Here is a 19,217-nt window from a genome sequence, read left to right as displayed (position 1 = left end):
CCATTCTCACTAACACAAAAATTACCCGTTCCTGCACCTATTCAGCTAACTTTTCTAGCCTTCCCCAAGGCTGCAGAAATGTTGGGATAACCACCCAATGCTCCTTCAGTACCATCATTCAGAGAGCCTTACAGAATTGCTCCACTAAAAATTCAACAATTCTGGGAGGAGAATGTGACTGAGGGCCTAAGGCACCTTAACTGGACTGAGTAGCAAGGAGGTGTAAAGACCTTACATGAAGAAGGACATCACAATTGCTGCTATACCCGACACCTCGGTAAAAACCTCTAGATTTTCCCAACTATTAAGGATCCGCTATCTCAACCCTCAGAATGAGAACCTGAGACACTGATATTGGCATTTGGAGAGACCTAAGAACCAATCGGAGATGGGTTAAACTCCGACAGGCATTTAGGTGTAGCTGCTCTCCTTTGTAATAGTGGAGACCAGACAAACTGAATTTTGCAAATACTACATGTATCACAGAGAATATAGTAAATGCACACAGGAGTAGGCTGTGCCATTCCATCACAATGCATCCACTCCCCATGTGTGGAAATCGCAGAAATTACCGTTAGCATAAGCTGAAGCCATTTTGGTTGTGGCATCCATTTTCGTTAGCCATGTGTTAGCCATGTGCTTCTTCCGTCTTCACTGTTGCCTGCTTTTCTATTCTGCTTGAGTCATCAACTATAGTTAACTCCTTCAGTACTGAGCCAGAGCACTGCGCATGCTCAGAAAGGCCTGTAGCTGCTAGAATGCACCTGTTTTAGAATGTAACTGTCAGGCTATTCCAACTGACATAAGCAGTTCTATCTCCCCTCCCACTTTGTTGACCAAGCAATTTCTGTCTGCCCATGTTAGTCAATAACTATTCCTGTATATGCCTGTACCTCCTCTTTGAGTCTTCATGCTTATTCAGCGGTAAATAGGGTATATAAGACCCTTGGTTTCTGTATTCTATGGACTACCTCCTACAGTGCCTGAGGCTGCTGTATTGATGTAGTCTCACTCATGAGAGATTAATAAACTTGTTATTTCATATTCCAGCTTCCGTGCCAATATCTTCTTTGTTGGTTTAAAGAGCTAGTGGACAGATAAGGGTGAACCCCTGCACCGGTGAGCCGCTAAAAAGTCTCATTTCCACCCATGCCTTATCAAACAGTTTTCAAGAGCAGGAACTCCTCTCTCTTGAAGCAAAATGTTCCAGTGTTAAAGTGCCAACCTTGATGCATGACACCGTGATCTACGATAAAGTCCTGTGATTGTGGGACTACCAGTCCACATTCAGTTAATCCACACCTACTGTCTGAACTACCATCATAGCAACCAGCTACATTTCTGCCATGTTCCTGCTAACATTTTATGTACACCCTGTCTACCTTACTGTTTGCCTGAATTATTATGACAGCTTGCTGTATCTGAAGACCTCCAGAATGTTCTGAATGGCATTTAATTCCATCCATTTGGAATTATCTGACATTTTACCATGCACCATTGCCCCCACACTTTCACCTATCCCAATATCAGTACCCAACCTGCTGCAGTTATGTTTGTCGGGATCTAATAATGGACTGGATGATCTTAGTTTATATCTAGTCATGGTTCTGATACTTAAACCAATCCGTATTCCACCTGTTTCTCAAAACCATCTATATGAACGGTTTTGTTTTCATTTGACATAAGTTTCCACCAGCACCTGGTATGGTTCACCAATGATATCATGTGTAACCTTCCCCAGAAAACGAGAAAGACATTTGCTTCCATGTGGCTCTATGTCCTTAGCTCAACCTATGCTCATGGCTCCTGCTTCTATAAAATTCATGGAGTGAAAACTCATATACCTTGCCATCTCGCTATTTAATTATTGTTAGATCCATACAAAACAGTCCTGTAAAGGTCAGAGTCTGGGATGGTATGTTTAACATCTTGCTTTTGATTAGTCAACCATGACTTTCCAGTGCCAAGTGAACTCTAAATGCATTTCTTTGTAACTATTTTATGGATACTAAATGAACCAGGCATTTAGAAAAGAACCGTACCATCACTCTTTCATATGCAAAACTGCCAGGACATGATGACAATGGGAAAACCGCAATAAATAACTGGATTGCAACTGTGGAAATATCAAAGCACATTTGAAAGGTCCTAGCCCTTATTTTGTAGTACCAAGTGAGCACATGAAACAGAAGAAAGATTGATGTTCCCTGTACTGCACACCCTCTTCATATGGTGTGCTTAAGATCCCCTTGCTCTGGTTGAACTCTGGAATCAGCCTCCTCTAAACTCAAGGGGAAACAGAAGACCCCATGTTTTACAGACTTATCATTCTAATTGACACAGAAGCAAAGCTCTTCACAAAGACCATCCTGTGGAACATGCAGGAATCGATTGATGTCAAGAAGACAAATCTTACCCTGATAGGGAAACTTCCCCATATCTAACCCATAACTCATTCTGACACGGTAGAGTACCATTCACTCTCTCTTCTGTTTATGTGCTGGGTGCAGACATTGTACTGTTTTAGGAAATCTGGGGAGATGTTCTCACTTTACTACTACAGTGGGGATGAGTGACCTGAATTGTTTCATGCAGAGCAGCTCTTGAGTGTCAGTATAAGGGATTACTGGGATTCTTACCTGTAAAGGTGTTTTTGACTATCCTTTGGACCAACTTAGTGGACCTACTAAGGTATTCTCATTTAATGTAAGTGGTTTTACTTTGCCCAACACTACCAGTTTTAGGATGGGGAAATCATCCCTATTTTGAGTACAGAGTGTAAAAAAAGAAAAATCTGCTCACACAAGTACTCGAAGTCTGACTGTGAATAAACAAAAATTAAAATAGGATCCCCCCCATAACGTAAATGCTGAGTTCTCCAAGTGATACTAGACAGATGAACTGTAAATATCTATTATAAAAAGATCTTGCTTACATTGACTGAAGCCAAAAACACCGCTAAGGAGAGAGGCGGACTACACTGCCCATAAGCACCCAAGTGCTTCTAGAGAAGGGGGGCTGCTGATTCACGCCGGTCGGGCACTATTAAACCTGTTTCCTAGCTCGTAGCATTGGCAAACACCAGGCCTGTCTTCACCCATCATCGCCTACCAGCTGCTGGGCTGGGCCACCCCCTTGGTCCTCTCTTACGGACCATGGCAGGTACTTTTTGACTTGGCTGTTTATTTATTTATCTGTAACCGTCCAGCAGTTTGCCTGCCTGAAATATGGGTAAAAGAAAGGCACCCACAAATAAACCCCTGCACCCACCTGTTTCCCCGAGAATCCGACCACTGATCGGTTCCTGGCATGCGCCGCGAGCGTTCTCTACAAAGATAGATCTTGTTGCACGGCACCCCCAAGTGATCTGGGTTAAACATCCGCACTTTATGTCTTTGTACTATTGTGTCGCAGCCTTGTTTGTTTTTTAAAACCAATCAAATTTGAGTATAAAAAACAAATAAGATTCCACCTCCCCCTGACTGAGGAAAGCCTTCCTTCTCGGTCTTCGACCTTGACCCCATCTCTGGGTTACATTTACCATGCCCTGCATAGGCCGAACCTGAGACTCCCACCATGGCAGTTGTGATTTCTTCCCAGCCGACCTTATGTACTTTGTCAGAGCCAGATTCAACAAACAAAATCGCACAGGAGTCTTCTCAGTCACAGTGCTCGAGTCCAGCGATTAAGCGCATGAGGACTAGGAGGTCTGCTAAATTTAAGGTGTAATCTACTATGATCAACTCCGAGTCACAAACTGTGGATACCCAATGGCAGGGCTTGAACTCAGTGGATGACCTGGTCGCATTTATCAGGCCCGAGCTTGATGACGTATTAAGTGTTAAAAGTCAATCCCATCATTACAAGATTGGGGACCATAGAAGCTAGACTGAATAAAGCAAAGAAGTTTGACCCGAGTAAAGTCTAGCAATTTTGCAATACCTGGGCAGGACAAACCAGGAAGCCGTACTAACTTTATTTCTGACTGTGGTTACCCTGTCACTTCCACAGCAGGTGGTAGTGCTTCTGCTGTTAGAACGTTTTGCCGTCTTGTTAGCCAGAACCCCTAATGGACTCAAGGCTCTCGTTGATGGTTTGGTGACCTTTATGGAGAGTTTTAATTTGGAAACAAATATCTCCCAAACCTTTGTTATGGTCTGTGGCCCTAAAAACGTGAAGACCAGAACTATTAACAGTAAGGCCATGCATATTGAGAGAGTGCAATCCTTTTCCTATCTAAGAGTTACTTTTCACGAACTCCTTAGTTGGACCTCATGCATGGAGTAGTATCTTTTCATGTGCTATTGGTTCAATCTTTAACGTTTCAGCTTGCACAGGGAATAAGCCCATTCACTCGTTCGTGAATATATATAGGCACAGATGTGTCACTGTTCTAACATATGGTGCTGGGATTTGGGGTTAATGCAAAATGGATAACTTACAGACTAGAGAAAACAGGGTGCTTCGTAGACTATTGGGAGTTTCTCCTAGAAGCCATAATCTTACACTGCATGAGGAGCTCGGTTTAGACTATGTGGAAGACTTTATAAAACTGCTCCTCTTACTGTGGTGTTCCATCTGGTGTAATGTTCAGGCCTCCCTTAGTAGAGATGTAATTTTGAGGACTGCTTGCTGTGTGCCTTGGGATCTTCGATACTTTGATTTAAGTATATACAGTCAAATCTCTAAAGTCTAGGGAGACCCAGCCTCTTCACCGACCCAACTTTCTGATGAAGTTGGCCAAGGATAGCGATATGGCAATGTACGTTTCGCATACCCTTAGAAGGTACGCAATGATTCAAATGTGCCCTCGGATTGAACCACATTTGGAATGGGTTAACCACCCTTGGGAGAGAACACTTCTCACTAGATTCCATCTGGGCTCAGTCAAATGAAAACTATGGGGGTCATTATGATGGCGGACGGACTTCAGTCCGTCCACCACCATCGTCCCGGGGATTGGGACCGGCTGCCTATAAGGCTGCAGTCCTGCAAGTGAAATTACAATGCGGCTGCCACCACGGCGGCCGCATATGGGACGTTTAACATTGCGGCGGGTGCTGCTGGCTGCAGCACCTGCCACAATGTTAGAAGTACACTGTTTGCATTTCCGTGCACTACGTGGCAGGCACCCTGCAGTGCCTGGCACATTGTACAGAGTGCCCCCCAAGGCCAAAACAAAAGTGCCCCTGCACGGGGGGGCTGGAACAGGCCCCCAAAGTCAATCCCCGCAAGCCTTTCCATTGCGGGGTTACTGCCATGGAAAGGCTGGCGGGGATCCAGTATCCAAATTGTCGGGTCCGACAGGCAATCTTAACGATTGCCTCTGTCAGACGGGCTTTCCGTCCACCAGGCACCCCGCACACCATCCTGATCTGGTGGGCAGGAAAAGATCTTACGATGGCGGTGAACCCGCCACCGGCAGCCTGCCGGTGGTGGGTTCACCACCATCGTAATCAGGCCCAGTGTTTCCCTCTTGGTAACCATGAGGTCACCATCATCAACCCTACCTGCGATGAATCACCCGATCAATCCTTGTTGCACTTAGTTTTTTTCTGAAGATTTTATAAAGATTTGTCCAAGGGTTTGCTTATCACAGCGATCCAATGGCAGAGATTGAAAATTTCAGAGCCGCCCTTATTTATTTGCAGTCCCTACATACGCATGAAATGTGTTCTAGAGTGGGCCTATTTTTTTTATTCGGCTGTTAAACTTTGCAATTCAATGCTGTTTTAATACTATTTTGTGGCATTTCCGCAATTTTATATACCTTTCGATATGACTTGTGTGTTTTATCTGTAAACTGTGGTATTTATTAATTATTGTTGTGTACATGGTTCCTTGTTTTTTAAATGTGTTATGCTGTTGATTGCATTTGTATGTGCTTTTGTGGTCATTTTGGGCCGAAATAAAGATAATTGATTGATTGACTGAGCAAGTTGCTCACTATACCGGTATTTACCCCTGTTGTTTCTGTTTCCTGATTTCATTATTTACCTGTTTTGTTATTTCCTTTTTGTTTTAAAAACATAGTATTGTCATAACCTGCCTGAATGCCAATACACATTTGAATGTTGACTTGCACAGAGAATTTAGACTTCCAGATTGAAAAATAAGCCATTGTAATGCTGTATAGAGAGCACAATTTCTATTGGTATTACTTATTGGTCTCTCCCGGGTTATGTCAAAAGACCAGCTATCAAGGCTTCTGTCCCACGAGTGGAATATCTGGCAGACATTCCTAACCTGCCATACAAGCAGGACACTCATGGACCAAGTGAGCCTAGAGTTAGAAGGAGCAAGCCCAAGGCAATGCAGGCCTACACAATCATCCAGACCACTGCCCTTGATGAATGGCTACTGGTTTTCATGAAGGCCCAACATTAAAACAGAAGAAGACAATTTTAGAGCTGCGCCACTATCCTACAATAAAGCTACAACAAAGAATTAGAAGCTCTCTTGAGCATTCACTTAGAGTTTTCTATGTTGATCGAGAGCTCTTAAGAAGGTGCCAATTTGTAATGCAAACTCTCCCACAAGAAAGATAGGCAACTAAACTAGCACATGCACCCCATTTTGGAGCTGTGGAAACGTGGAAAGCAATACAAAGATTTGTTTCTCTTGTTAAGAAGACACCAGGATAGAAGAGAAGACCTCCCAATGCCTAGCATGTCAAGTGCTTGGATATGAGCAATGCTTTAATTGAGCTGATTGTGGCAGGTGGGACCCTCTGGCTTTCATTTTTGGGGTCAGGATGTATTTTTCATTATCAGACCGAGCCAGAAAAAGTGAAAGAAAGACAGAAAAGGGATAAAACAGAAGAAAGAGAAAAAAATGGAAGAATAGTGATAAAGGGAGGATGTAAAGATAAAAAGATCCTGAAAGTGTGTGTGATAAAGGGGCAGGGAGTGTTTGGTGGTGGATGAAAGAGGCGTGATGGGGAATTAAGAGTATTCCGCCTTTGTATTTGGTAACCCAAACATTTGGCAGCGCTGACAGCATTCTTCTGGCAGAAGGTTTGGGCCCTGGAACACATTCATTTTCAAATTAGGCTCTGGCTAAGAGGATCACCCTCAACACTCAATGAATGTGTAGAGAACCAAACTATGGAGGAAGGTTGGTGCCTACTTTGGCAGTGCCCCAGATGGGAGATATGTCTTCATCGTAGTGAATGGACCCTCCACGGGGGTGGAAATAGTATGTTGATCCTTGACAGATCGAGTGATCCTCAAACTGGAGAAAGTACTGCCCACTGCCATTCTGTCAGGCTGTGACAGGTAGCGCCTGCCTCATGTGTAGCGTTGAAGGGATGGCAACAGAACTACATCTCCCAGGCGGCCGTCCTTCTGGGAGGGACCACGCATAGTTAAATTATGGCCAGCGCACGGAGCGTTGTGAGTAATTCTTTGAGGGATTCAGGAAGTTAGTTGCAGGGCAGCTGCCCTACACGCTGATTTCCTTTGCGTGCCTTTCGGTGAGCGCATGCTGTCTTTTGGTGCAGTCCTGTTTCGGAGCTGCCTTCCCCGAGAGTCCTTGAGCCGGTCCCGCTCGGGGCTCTATATTGCTGTCGGCGATCCGCTCGGACGAGCGGTGGTGTATGGGTTCCGTTTCCTGCTCTGCGGCTGCAGAAGGAGTGTTCTACGGAGATCCTTGTCGGCGGGTGTAGGGATCATTTATAACACGGGAGGAGGTCAAGTGAGTCAGCGGCCATCCCCCGGAAACAGGTTAACTCCGGTAAAACACTGCTAGGACATAGTGTGTATTCGGTGACTGGATTTTCTTATCATATTTTTGACATTTGTGTGACATTTGGGATTTATCTTTCGTTTCTTGCCTTTTGCGCTTTGCCTCACTACAAGCAGGATATCACAGGAAATGGATATGGAAGCATTGTTCCTTTAGCGCCTTTGAATCCCAGCTTTAGCTTTCCTAACCGAGAGATTTTATTTTGTTCTTTCCTGTCATCTTTATATGATTTCATCTTGGTTTTAAGGGAATGAGAGAAAGGGTATGTATGGGGTTTCTTGTTCCTTATGATTTAAAGGACTGGAAGAGGAGAGTGGAGTAGTAATTGTTTTGTCTTGTTTGTAGGTAGTTATTCCTCCAGCTGAGAGAAGGTATCTTACCGAGTATAGAGGACATTCGTCACAGCTGTGGGAGTCATATGACAGGTATTGGTTTTCACTAGTGAGACTCTATGAGAGTAGCCAATGCTGTAGAAAAATATTAACCTTGTGTTTCTTGTTGCAGGTATCCCTTTCCCTGCTGCTCCTACACTAATTCCTATGCCTCGCTTGATCTCCTCAATACTCTGTGTCTACTTAGTCAGAGTTGGGGCTATCAAGAGGTGGACCCCTTTGAGCATCGCCCAGATCCTGAGGAGTTCCTGTGATCTGGATCGCACCACAAGGTCATGGCCTCTTGACCTCTGGGAAGTGGAATTGTTAACATGTACAATGTGTATGGTCAAACAACAAGGGAATGACAGTGAGGGGGGGTTTATTCTATACCTTAGGGGACTGCCAGAATTCTCATGTGTCCTCCAGTAGGTCTGCTCCAACCACCATGGTGCTCAACCAGCTTGTGGGAGCAACCATCTTATGGCACAGCTGTGGCTCCTGCATTCAAAGGAGATCTCACCCATAGGACACTCAATGGGTTGACCCGGGGTTTGTGAAGGATAAATATCCAAGAGCCATGTTTTTCCAACGCTCGCCCCTTTACAGAGGTGTGATGATGACAATTGCCAGAGTTGAGGATACATTCACTAGAAAAGTATACTTTTCAAAAAATGTGAAAGCACGGGGCTTGGGGAGCCAGCCAACCAACGACAGTGGCGCGTTGGAAAATGGACATGGATTGGTGTTGCGCAGCGGAGAAAACAATCTATGAGAGTCTAGGCTGCCCAAAGAAATGGGAAAAAGTAGGGCACCAGTGAGATGTATATAGGAATCTGTAAGGGAAGTCGGAATGCATAGATCGTATGGGGTGGGAGACTAGGATTACTTTGGGTACAGTTTCCGTAGACCCTTGTTAAGTCGGGAAGGACAATATATTACAGAAATGTACCATGTGATGATGTTTATGTAAAGTCAAACGCGAATTGTGGTAAAGCTGTTTACTGACACTGAAGTTTCTTTATTAAAAAAATGTTTTAAAAAAAATGCGAAAGCACCTGCAGGCTCACGAAAAAGTCCCAAAAATTTCCCATGAGTTAGGATTTGATGAGGAAAACCTCTGAGTATAGATACCAGACTAATCCCAGTCTGTCTCGAGGGAAATCTGGGAGGACTGTCTAGGGGCAGATGTAATTGATAATAAGTATCTGGTTTCCAATATAATCTTCATTACGTTAAGACTTAAAGTACAATATGATCCGAGTGACGAAGTAACACCCCAGTGTTCCAGTTGCAAAAACAAATTGAACCTCTACTACATTTGTTTTAGAAGCATGTTATGTCTCAAGTTTGATGTAAATAGATGTAGCTCATAATTGATTGGTCGACATTTACCCACACTTACGAAACATACACCAGTGATGCTGAGCTTGGCGAGCACATAAAAGGGCGTTTCGGCAGTCAAGTGGGCGCTCCATGTCCGGAAGAGCAGATTTAGCTTTTTCCTTGTGTTTAGGTGCCTTAGGGAGGGGAAGGGATTAGCAACGCCATTATAAACAAATGCAAGATGTGATACAAATAAAACAGCGTATACAAATACAGTAGCACACAGATATAGATAATACAAGGACACCAATTGAAATAAATGCCAGATAAAGTAAACCATAAATTAGAATGATCAAGGCACTAACTTAAAAGTCAGTAAAATGAGGTCCAGAAAGAATGAATGTACCTGTCGACTCAATGCAAGATGTATTTTAAAAACGGTAAAACTCCAACTGTCTCTTAGGAAATATAAAGAGTGGTCCACAATCGAGATCATTATACCTTTAATTGAATAGCCTGTATTCACGCTTTTAGGAGTCACTGTGTGAGCAACTTTTGTGGGCGCGCTGCGAGCTTAGCACAGTGGGCCTCTTACCCAGGTCCACAAGATTGTTCAAAGAATTTCCATAGGCATTAGGCATTATTTCTTTCATAACAGCCTTTTTTTTTTTTTTTAACTGTATTTGTAAGTCAACCACCCTTATTGCTTCAAAACCAAGTTATAAAGAGGCAAAATGTAGCTAGTAAACACAAGTACATAGGGACTGGGAGTGGACAGAAAAACAAGATTTCAAAAACTATTGCAACATTTTAAAAAAGGTTCTCACAAGCGAAAGTGATAAAGCGATGGTTTTGGGAGTACGGGGTTCTAAAACGAGCGTAACAGCGACTTTTTCAGCCAAGAGGGATTGAGTCAGGCGCGCAACACCCATTGGACTCACAGGGCTTCAGCCCACCCCCCCCCCCCCGTCGTGTGTGGCAGCCCGGGATGAGACACCTTCCCGGGCAAAAAAAGCAGCCGCACCCGAGCACTTCACAGGTCTTTAAAAGACCATTCGCATGTTAATGAGGCCTCGCTGTTGTTTCACCCCTTCTAAGAGCCCCTGCAGCTTCACTCTGCCTATTGCTTAAAGTTCAGCACCCCCCCCCCCCCGGAATTTTTGCTCAGCACCCCCCCCCCCCCCCGAAATTTGGCTCTAGTTGCGCCTCTGGATTGAGTGATTAGTCACAACAGACTTAACAGAAGTAGCACCAATGATTCTGGCTACCGCAAACTGCTCGAACACAATTAATGTAGCTTTTTCTATACCTCAAACCGTTGAGCAACAAAAAAAAAAATCACACATAAAAGGCAGATTGTACAATTAGAACATCAAAACAGCGCTGAACAGTTTTGCTTTTAATAGAACGCAGTCAGTGGAACATAATTTTCAAAAATACGTTTTCTAAACTAACATTGAACTAGCCTCTACTCACTCAAGAATGCGTTTGAATAATGCGTTCTGCTGAATCTTTGGGACCAGAATGTGCTCAGTAACAGACTTATAAGCGTTGCTCATTCTAAGGACTTTAATTAAAGGTCGATGTTTCTATTCACCGTACATGGGCATGTTTAAAGGGGTTCCTGGGAGAGCGAGTTTTTTTTATTAAAGATAAACGTAAGCGACCCTTTCATTGGTCAAACCAGAAGACTACAATTCCCATCAGCCCTTCGCCAGTTTTTTGTCACTTCCTGCTACTGGAGCCGGCCTTGTGCAGTCTACTTCAGGCAGTGTTGTCTGTACTGTAAGTAGAGTACAGTGTTGAATATCCTTCCCTGTAAAGTTAATATACGTCTGCATTTCTCTAAATTGTGATCTGTTTTCCCATAATGTGATGGATTTTATCAGATTTGAGTAGAAGTTTATATAATACTAAAGTCACGAGTGAAAAATTTGAAAGAAAGGACGAATATATTTCTACTTGTACAGTGCAAAGTGTGAGCTTTTCAGTAACCCCTACACTACTGTCTTCTTTGCATTTTGACAATGCCCGTTTCCTTTGTACCCTTTTAATCCAGGATTTTTAGGTCTCGTCTAGGCAGCGCTTGCGCTGTCTCTTCAAGACATGCTGTATTCAGGCATCTGGGGATTACGCTCCGCCCTTTTTCTGCCCATCTTTAGGTCTCGCCTACGCAGCGCGCATGCGCTCCATAGGAGGGGACCTTTTGCAATCGATCAACACTTTTCCTAAAAGCGTGCACGTTTTGCACTGCTTTCTATTGCAACACATGCACGTTTGGCGTTTCCCTTGCGGGAGCAAGCATCCACGCCATCTGTTAGTAATTATCTTGAAAACAGATGGTGTCCCTTCTCGCTCCCGCAAGGGAAACGCTGTGTGTGTCTGGTCCCCATGCACGTCCCCTCCACATTTTTCTTTTCAGTACCACTTCAGGCACCTTTCGCAAGCGCTTTATGAAGGTTTCGAAATCCCCCAGATTTGGAAATCTGTTGATCAGACAGATTACAGCTTCATCTCCTCCGGTTACAACAGCTCGTGGCTTTTTTTGCCGGAATACAGGGAGGCGTCCTGGGGCAACATGTTCATGACGATGTCACACCAACCAAGGGCATCGAAAAACTGCAGACCGTATATACAGAACACACCCCTAGCTAAACCAGCGTCTCGAAAACTGCCTGCACACCTACACCATCTCAGCGTCTCAAACTGCCCAGATACACACAAGTCAGTGGCTTGATCAGCATCAGCCCTCTGAAGCCGCACGCCCTTTGAGAGCTCTGCACCCATTAGTGGTTAAGGGGTGCTTGCTTCGAGCCCGACTTACGCCCCAGTTCGGTTGGTGGTCCTGGGAGTAACGGGGTGCTGTAGATGGGACTCAAGGAGCACTGCCAGAGCTGTGTGTGATGTACAGTGCTGAACTGCAGGGAGTGCTGTAGGCCAGACAGGCTTATAATGCACTGAGGTATGCGGCTCCAGTTAAGAGCCGGCACGGGTGCTGTTGTTTTTAGTAACCGGTTTGCATGTATGAAGCACAGCCGGTTTGCCGGAAGTTACACAACTCTGTACTCTTACACGTTAGTGACCCGTGTGATACTCCAAGTGGATGACATTTCAGTCACATGACGCCACAGGGCGAGTGAGTCACAGGACACCCTCTGATGTCAGCTGTGCCACAGTGCAGAACGCGCTGCCTCCAAACCTGCAGATGGTGAAAAAGTGATTGTTACAAATTCTTCCGAATACTAGGCCACAAACTAATACAAAGCGAAGAATGCAGGAGGAGAGGGCAGATTCCATAGTGAGGGACAACTGTGCATGGGGGGCACAAAAGGATCACACCATAGAAAAATACCAACCACCAAACTCACAGGCCAGCTCAATGACTTCACCATGGTCAGACCTATCGCACCTTACCCCAGGACTGCCGATTATTCCACCAAGAAGCCCACAAACCCCCAGGTCACATCGTCACCACTGGCATCGGAGCACAGCAAGACCAGCGTCCTTGAGCCATTTCAGAAAGCTCTGGCTGCAAGCGGTAGTCAGGATATATGGGAAGCAGTCTTCACAGGGAAAGAGGAGAAATTGACGACAGCTTCCACAAGAAGACTGCAGAAGCAGCACCGTCATCCGCCGAGTCAAGGCGCATGCAGGAGGAGGGGGGTGGGAGGAGAAGAGACTCTAAAGCGGCCAGCACAGACCGGGTCATTGCGTGCATTTCTATCGTTGCTTTTCATCTTCGAATGATCGCCTGTTGTGTTTTCAGCGGATACTGAGGCTTTTGCCCCCTGCAGACACAAATTTAAAATGTTTAGCAAATTAGTTCCGGCAATCATTACTGACCAAGTCTGAGGCGAGAGCCTAGTCCGCAGTGCAACGTCCTCCAATGACAGGGAATGGTACAGGTCTTAAAAAGGTGCCACCATGAAGAGATGACACTTGTCACAAATAGGAGAATAGGCACAAATGTCCAGAGATACCACGGGACGAAGCTCGTGGGCTTACGAGGACTTTAGTTGTCATTTTTACACAACATAGCTACTGTGTTTATGTTAGCAGCGGTCAGGGCGATCCTGTTAGATCAGCCAGAAGCATTTTATCACATGAAAAGATGCCACGCCAGACCTCATGCTGCTGTACTAGCTGGGCAAGTTCCTTTTTTTTTTTTAAACCAATGTTATTTCCCATTAGTGAAAGTAGAAGCTGAAAGGAAATGCTAGAAGGGCAGGAGACTGCCTCTTGATGTAACTAGCGAGACAATATATATATATATATTCCGATTCCGGACGAAATGCATTATGCCGCAATCTCATTAAAGGGGTTTCCGATTTGTCCCCCGTGTGGCCTCTGCTCTTTCTTCTGGAGGAGGTTCTTTGGATATTGTCCACGTCTGCCAGTGACGTGTTACAGAGGCCCCTGCTACACAAGTTGGCCACGGGCTTTGCTGGCTGCTGCTCCGGCAGAGTTTGTTTGTGCTCCGAGGTATCGGATGGTCCGCGGCCCACCCCTGACTTCCAAAAACATTAGATGGCGGCGATACGTAGGGCGGGATGCATCGACACTCCTGCCTCTGCCTAAACTATTGCGTGGAATATGGGGCTGAAGCAGTGTTTGGGGACCTGAGGAGGCACTGAGAGAATCACCCAAGCAGGAAATTGGCATTGTTGTTACACCGTTGTTCGTCCTGCACCCCGACATTCCACTTGGATCGTATATCCCCCCTGCAGCACCTACCTGGATCACAGGTGCATCCTGGGACCTGCAGTTCTTACGAATTGCGGAATGGTGAGCACGTACCAGTAGAAGGGGGCGGAGCGGGTCCCTACCAATGGGAAAGCAGCTGGACTTACTAATTAAGGTGCTTTAATGCCTCCTGAACACTAAAGGCATCTGAAGAAGGATGATTCCGGCCGAAATGCATTATGCCGCAATCTCATTAAAGGTGTTTCCGATTTGTCCCCCGTGTGGCCTCTGCTCTTTCTTCTGGAGGAGGTTCTTTGGATATTGTCCACGTCTGCCAGTGACGTGTTACAGAACCCCTGCTACACAAGTTGGCCACGGGCTTTGCTGGCTGCTGCTCCGGCAGAGTTTGCTTGTGCTCCGAGGTATCGGATGGTCCGCGGCACACCCCTGACTTCCAAAAACATTAGATGGCGGCGATACGTAGGGCGGGATGCATCGACACTCCTGCCTCTGCCTAAACTATTGCGTGGAATATGGGGCTGAAGCAGTGTTTGGGGACCTGAGGAGGCACTGAGAGAATCACAAAAGCAGGAAATTGGCATTGTTGTTACACCGTTGTTCGTCCTGCACCCCGACATTCCACTTGGATTGTATATCCCCCCTGCAGCACCTACCTGGATCACAGGTGCATCCTGAGACCTGCAGTTCTTACGAATTGCGGAATGGTGAGCACGTACCAGTAGAAGGGGGCGGAGCGGGTCCCTACCAATGGGGAAGCAGCTGGACTTACTAATTAAGGTGCTTTAATGCCTCCTGAACACTAAAGGCATCTGAAGAAGGCCGATTCCGGCCGAAATGCATTATGCCGCAATCTCATTAAAGGTGTTTCCGATTTGTCCCCCGTGTGGCCTCTGCTCTTTCTTCTGGAGGAGGTTCTTTGGATATTGTCCACGTCTGCCAGTGACGTGTTACAGAGGCCCCTGCTACACAAGTTGGCCACGGGCTTTGCTGGCTGCTGCTCCGGCAGAGTTTGTTTGTGCTCCGAGGTATCGGATGGTCCGCGGCCCACCCCTGACTTCCAAAAACATTAGATGGTGGCGATACGTAGGGCGGGATGCATCGACACTCCTGCCTCTGCCTAAACTATTGCGTGGAATATGGGGCTGAAGCAGTGTTTGGGGACCTGAGGAGGCACTGAGAGAATCACCCAAGCAGAAAATTGGCATTGTTGTTACACCGTTGTTCGTCCTGCACCCCGACATTCCACTTGGATTGTATATCCCCCCCTGCAGCACCTTCCTGGATCACAGGTGTATCCTGGGACCTGCAGTTCTTACGAATTGCGGAATGGTGAGCACGTACCAGTAGAAGGGGCGGAGCGGGTCCCTACCAATGGGGAAGCAGCTGGACTTACTAATTAAGGTGCTTTAATGCCTCCTGAACACTAAAGGCATCTGAAGAAGGCCGATTCCAGCCGAAATGCATTATGCCGCAATCTCATTAAAGGTGTTTCCGATTTGTCCCCCGTGTGGCCTCTGCTCTTTCTTCTGGAGGAGGTTCTTTGGATATTGTCCACGTCTGCCAGTGACGTGTTACAGAGGCCCCTGCTACACAAGTTGGCCACGGGCTTTGCTGGCTGCCGCTCCGGCAGAGTTTGTTTGTGCTCCGAGGTATCGGATGGTCCGCGGCCCACCCCTGACTTCCAAAAACATTAGATGGCGGTGATACGTAGGGCGGGATGCATCGACACTCCTGCCTCTGCCTAAACTATTGCGTGGAATATGGGGCTGAAGCAGTGTTTGGGGACCTGAGGAGGCACTGAGAGAATCACCAAGCAGGAAATTGGCATTGTTGTTACACCGTTGTTCGTCCTGCACCCCGACATTCCACTTGGATCGTATATCCCCCCTGCAGCACCTACCTGGATCACAGGTGCATCCTGGGACCTGCAGTTCTTACGAATTGCGGAATGGTGAGCACGTACCAGTAGAAGGGGGCGGAGCGGGTCCCTACCAATGGGAAAGCAGCTGGACTTACTAATTAAGGTGCTTTAATGCCTCCTGAACACTAAAGGCATCTGAAGAAGGCTGATTCCGGCCGAAATGCATTATGCCGCAATCTCATTAAAGGTGTTTCCGATTTGTCCCCCGTGTGGCCTCTGCTCTTTCTTCTGGAGGAGGTTCTTTGGATATTGTCCACGTCTGCCAGTGACGTGTTACAGAGGCCCCTGCTACACAAGTTGGCCACGGGCTTTGCTGGCTGCCGCTCCGGCAGAGTTTGTTTGTGCTCCGAGGTATCGGATGGTCCGCGGCCCACCCCTGACTTCCAAAAACATTAGATGGCGGTGATACGTAGGGCGGGATGCATCGACACTCCTGCCTCTGCCTAAACTATTGCGTGGAATATGGGGCTGAAGCAGTGTTTGGGGACCTGAGGAGGCACTGAGAGAATCACCCAAGCAGGAAATTGGCATTGTTGTTACACCGTTGTTCGTCCTGCACCTCGACATTCCACTTGGATCGTATATCCCCCCTGCAGCACCTACCTGGATCACAGGTGCATCCTGGGACCTGCAGTTCTTATGAATTGCGGAATGGTGTGCACGTCCCAGTAGAAGGGGGCGGAGCGGGTCCCTACCAATGGGAAAGCAGCTGGACTTACTAATTAAGGTGCTTTAATGCCTCCTGAACACTAAAGGCATCTGAAGAAGGCGGATTCCGGCCGAAATCATTATGCCGCAATCTCATTAAAGGTGTTTCCGATTTGTCCCCCGTGTGGCCTCTGCTCTTTCTTCTGGAGGAGGTTCTTTGGATATTGTCCACGTCTGCCAGTGACGTGTTACAGAGGCCCCTGCTACACAAGTTGGCCACGGGCTTTGCTGGCTGCTGCTCCGGCAGAGTTTGTTTGTGCTCCGAGGTATCGGATGGTCCGCGGCCGACCCCTGACTTCCAAAAACATTAGATGGCGGCGATACGTAGGGCGGGATGCATCGACACTCCTGCCTCTGCCTAAACTATTGCGTGGAATATGGGGCTGAAGCAGTGTTTGGGGACCTGAGGAGGCACTGAGAGAATCACCCAAGCCGGAAATTGGCATTGTTGTTACACCGTTGTTCGTCCTGCACCCCGACATTCCACTTGGATTGTATATCCCCCCTGCAGCACCTTCCTGGATCACAGGAGCATCCTGGGACCTGCAGTTCTTACGAATTGCGGAATGGTGAGCACGTACCAGTAGAAGGGGGCGGAGCGGGTCCCTACCAATGGGGAAGCAGCTGGACTTTTTAATTAAGGTGCTTTAATGCCTCCTGAACACTAAAGGCATCTGAAGAAGGCCGATTCCGGCCGAAATGCATTATGCCGCAATCTCATTAAAGGTGTTTCCGATTTGTCCCCCGTGTGGCCTCTACTCTTTCTTCTGGAGGAGGTTCTTTGGATATTGTCCACGTCTGCCAGTGACGTGTTACAGAGGCCCCTGCTACACAAGTTGGCCACGGGCTTTGCTGGCTGCTGCTCCGGCAGAGTTTGTTTGTGCTCCGAGGTATCGGATGGTCCGCGGCCCACCCCTGACTTCCAAAAACATTAGATGGCGGCGATACGTAGGGCGGGATGCATCGACACTCCTGCCTCTACCTAAACTGTTGCGTGGAATATGGGGCTGAAGCAGTGTTTGGGGACCTGAGGAGGCACTGAGAGAATCACCCAAGCAGGAAATTGGCATTGTTGTTACACCGTTGTTCGTCCTGCACCCCGACATTCCACTTGGATTGTATATCCCCCCTGCAGCACCTACCTGGATCACAGGTGCATACTGGGACCTGCAGTTCTTACGAATTGCGGAATGGTGAGCACGTACCAGTAGAAGGGGGCGGAGCGGGTCCCTACCAATGGGGAAGCAGCTGGACTTACTAATTAAGGTGCTTTAATGCCTCCTGAACACTAAAGGCATCTGAAGAAGGCCGATTCCGGCCGAAATGCATTATGCCGCAATCTCATTAAAGGTGTTTCCGATTTGTCCCCCGTGTGGCCTCTGCTCTTTCTTCTGGAGGAGGTTCTTTGGATATTGTCCACGTCTGCCAGTGACGTGTTACAGAGGCCCCTGCTACACAAGTTGGCCACGGGCTTTGCTGGCTGCTGCTCCGGCAGAGTTTGTTTGTGCTCCGAGGTATCGGATGGTCCGCGGCCCACCCCTGACTTCCAAAAACATTAGATGGCGGCGATACGTAGGGCGGGATGCATCGACACTCCTGCCTCTGCCTAAACTATTGCGTGGAATATGGGGCTGAAGCAGTGTTTGGGGACCTGAGGAGGCACTGAGAGAATCACCCAAGCAGGAAATTGTTATTGTTGTTACACCGTTGTTCGTCCTGCACCCCGACATTCCACTTGGATCGTATATCCCCCCTGCAGCACCTACCTGGATCACAGGTGCATCCTGGGACCTGCAGTTCTTACGAATTGCGGAATGGTGAGCACGTACCAGTAGAAGGGGGCGGAGCGGGTCCCTACCAATGGGGAAGCAGCTGGACTTACTAATTAAGGTGCTTTAATGCCTCCTGAACACCAAAGGCATCTGAAGAAGGCCGATTCCGGCCGAAATGCATTATGATGCAATCTCATTAAAGGTGTTTCCGATTTGTCCCCCGTGTGGCCTCTGCTCTTTCTTCTGGAGGAGGTTCTTTGGATATATATATATATATATATATTCACTTAAAAAACCATAGGTTTCACACATGTTATAGTTAGGTGGATATTTCACTCGTAAAAAACCAATGAAATTCCCCCGTTATAGTTAATTCAGATAACTATAACTCGCGCGCCCGCAATCCTCTGCTCATGACGTCACATATTACATCACTTGACGAATCCCCCCGAGACTTTCAGGGTAGGAGCTGAGCGGAGCGCCCCATTAGTTTTGAAAATTTCGCGAAGATTCGTCAACCGGCGCCAAAGTTATTCAAAATAGAATTTTGAGATTTCCTATGGAAACACGGTCCTAACTATAACTATCTACTGGCGACTGCCAGTAGATAATGTGTGTGTGTGTGTATATATATGTGTGTGTGTATATATGTGTGTGTGTGTGTGTATA

The 19,217-nt window shown here is 46.9% G+C and overlaps 1 protein-coding gene and 1 long non-coding RNA gene across 2 annotated transcripts in view; one reads left to right on the top strand and one right to left on the bottom strand.

The window, feature by feature from the left end:
• LOC146867200 (uncharacterized) overlaps positions 1–11,053 on the bottom strand; it is a 79,447-nt gene extending 68,394 nt beyond the window's left edge. Inside the window, exon 1 of the long non-coding RNA XR_014961096.1 lies at positions 10,920–11,053. This is a non-coding gene — a long non-coding RNA (uncharacterized LOC146867200). The remainder of the gene's footprint in view (positions 1–10,919) is intronic.
• Positions 11,054–11,108: 55 nt separating this feature from the next.
• NUDT13 (nudix hydrolase 13) overlaps positions 11,109–19,217 on the top strand; it is a 620,793-nt gene continuing 612,684 nt past the window's right edge. The window contains exon 1 of the mRNA XM_085603801.1: positions 11,109–11,228. The gene's annotated coding sequence lies outside the window, so the exon portion shown is untranslated. The remainder of the gene's footprint in view (positions 11,229–19,217) is intronic.

This window comes from Triturus cristatus, chromosome 1_2 (assembly GCF_964204655.1).
Source record: "Triturus cristatus chromosome 1_2, aTriCri1.1, whole genome shotgun sequence".
NCBI lineage: Eukaryota > Metazoa > Chordata > Amphibia > Caudata > Salamandridae > Triturus > Triturus cristatus.
Note: the sequence above shows the minus strand (reverse complement) of the source record. Positions and strands in the feature narration are given on the sequence as shown.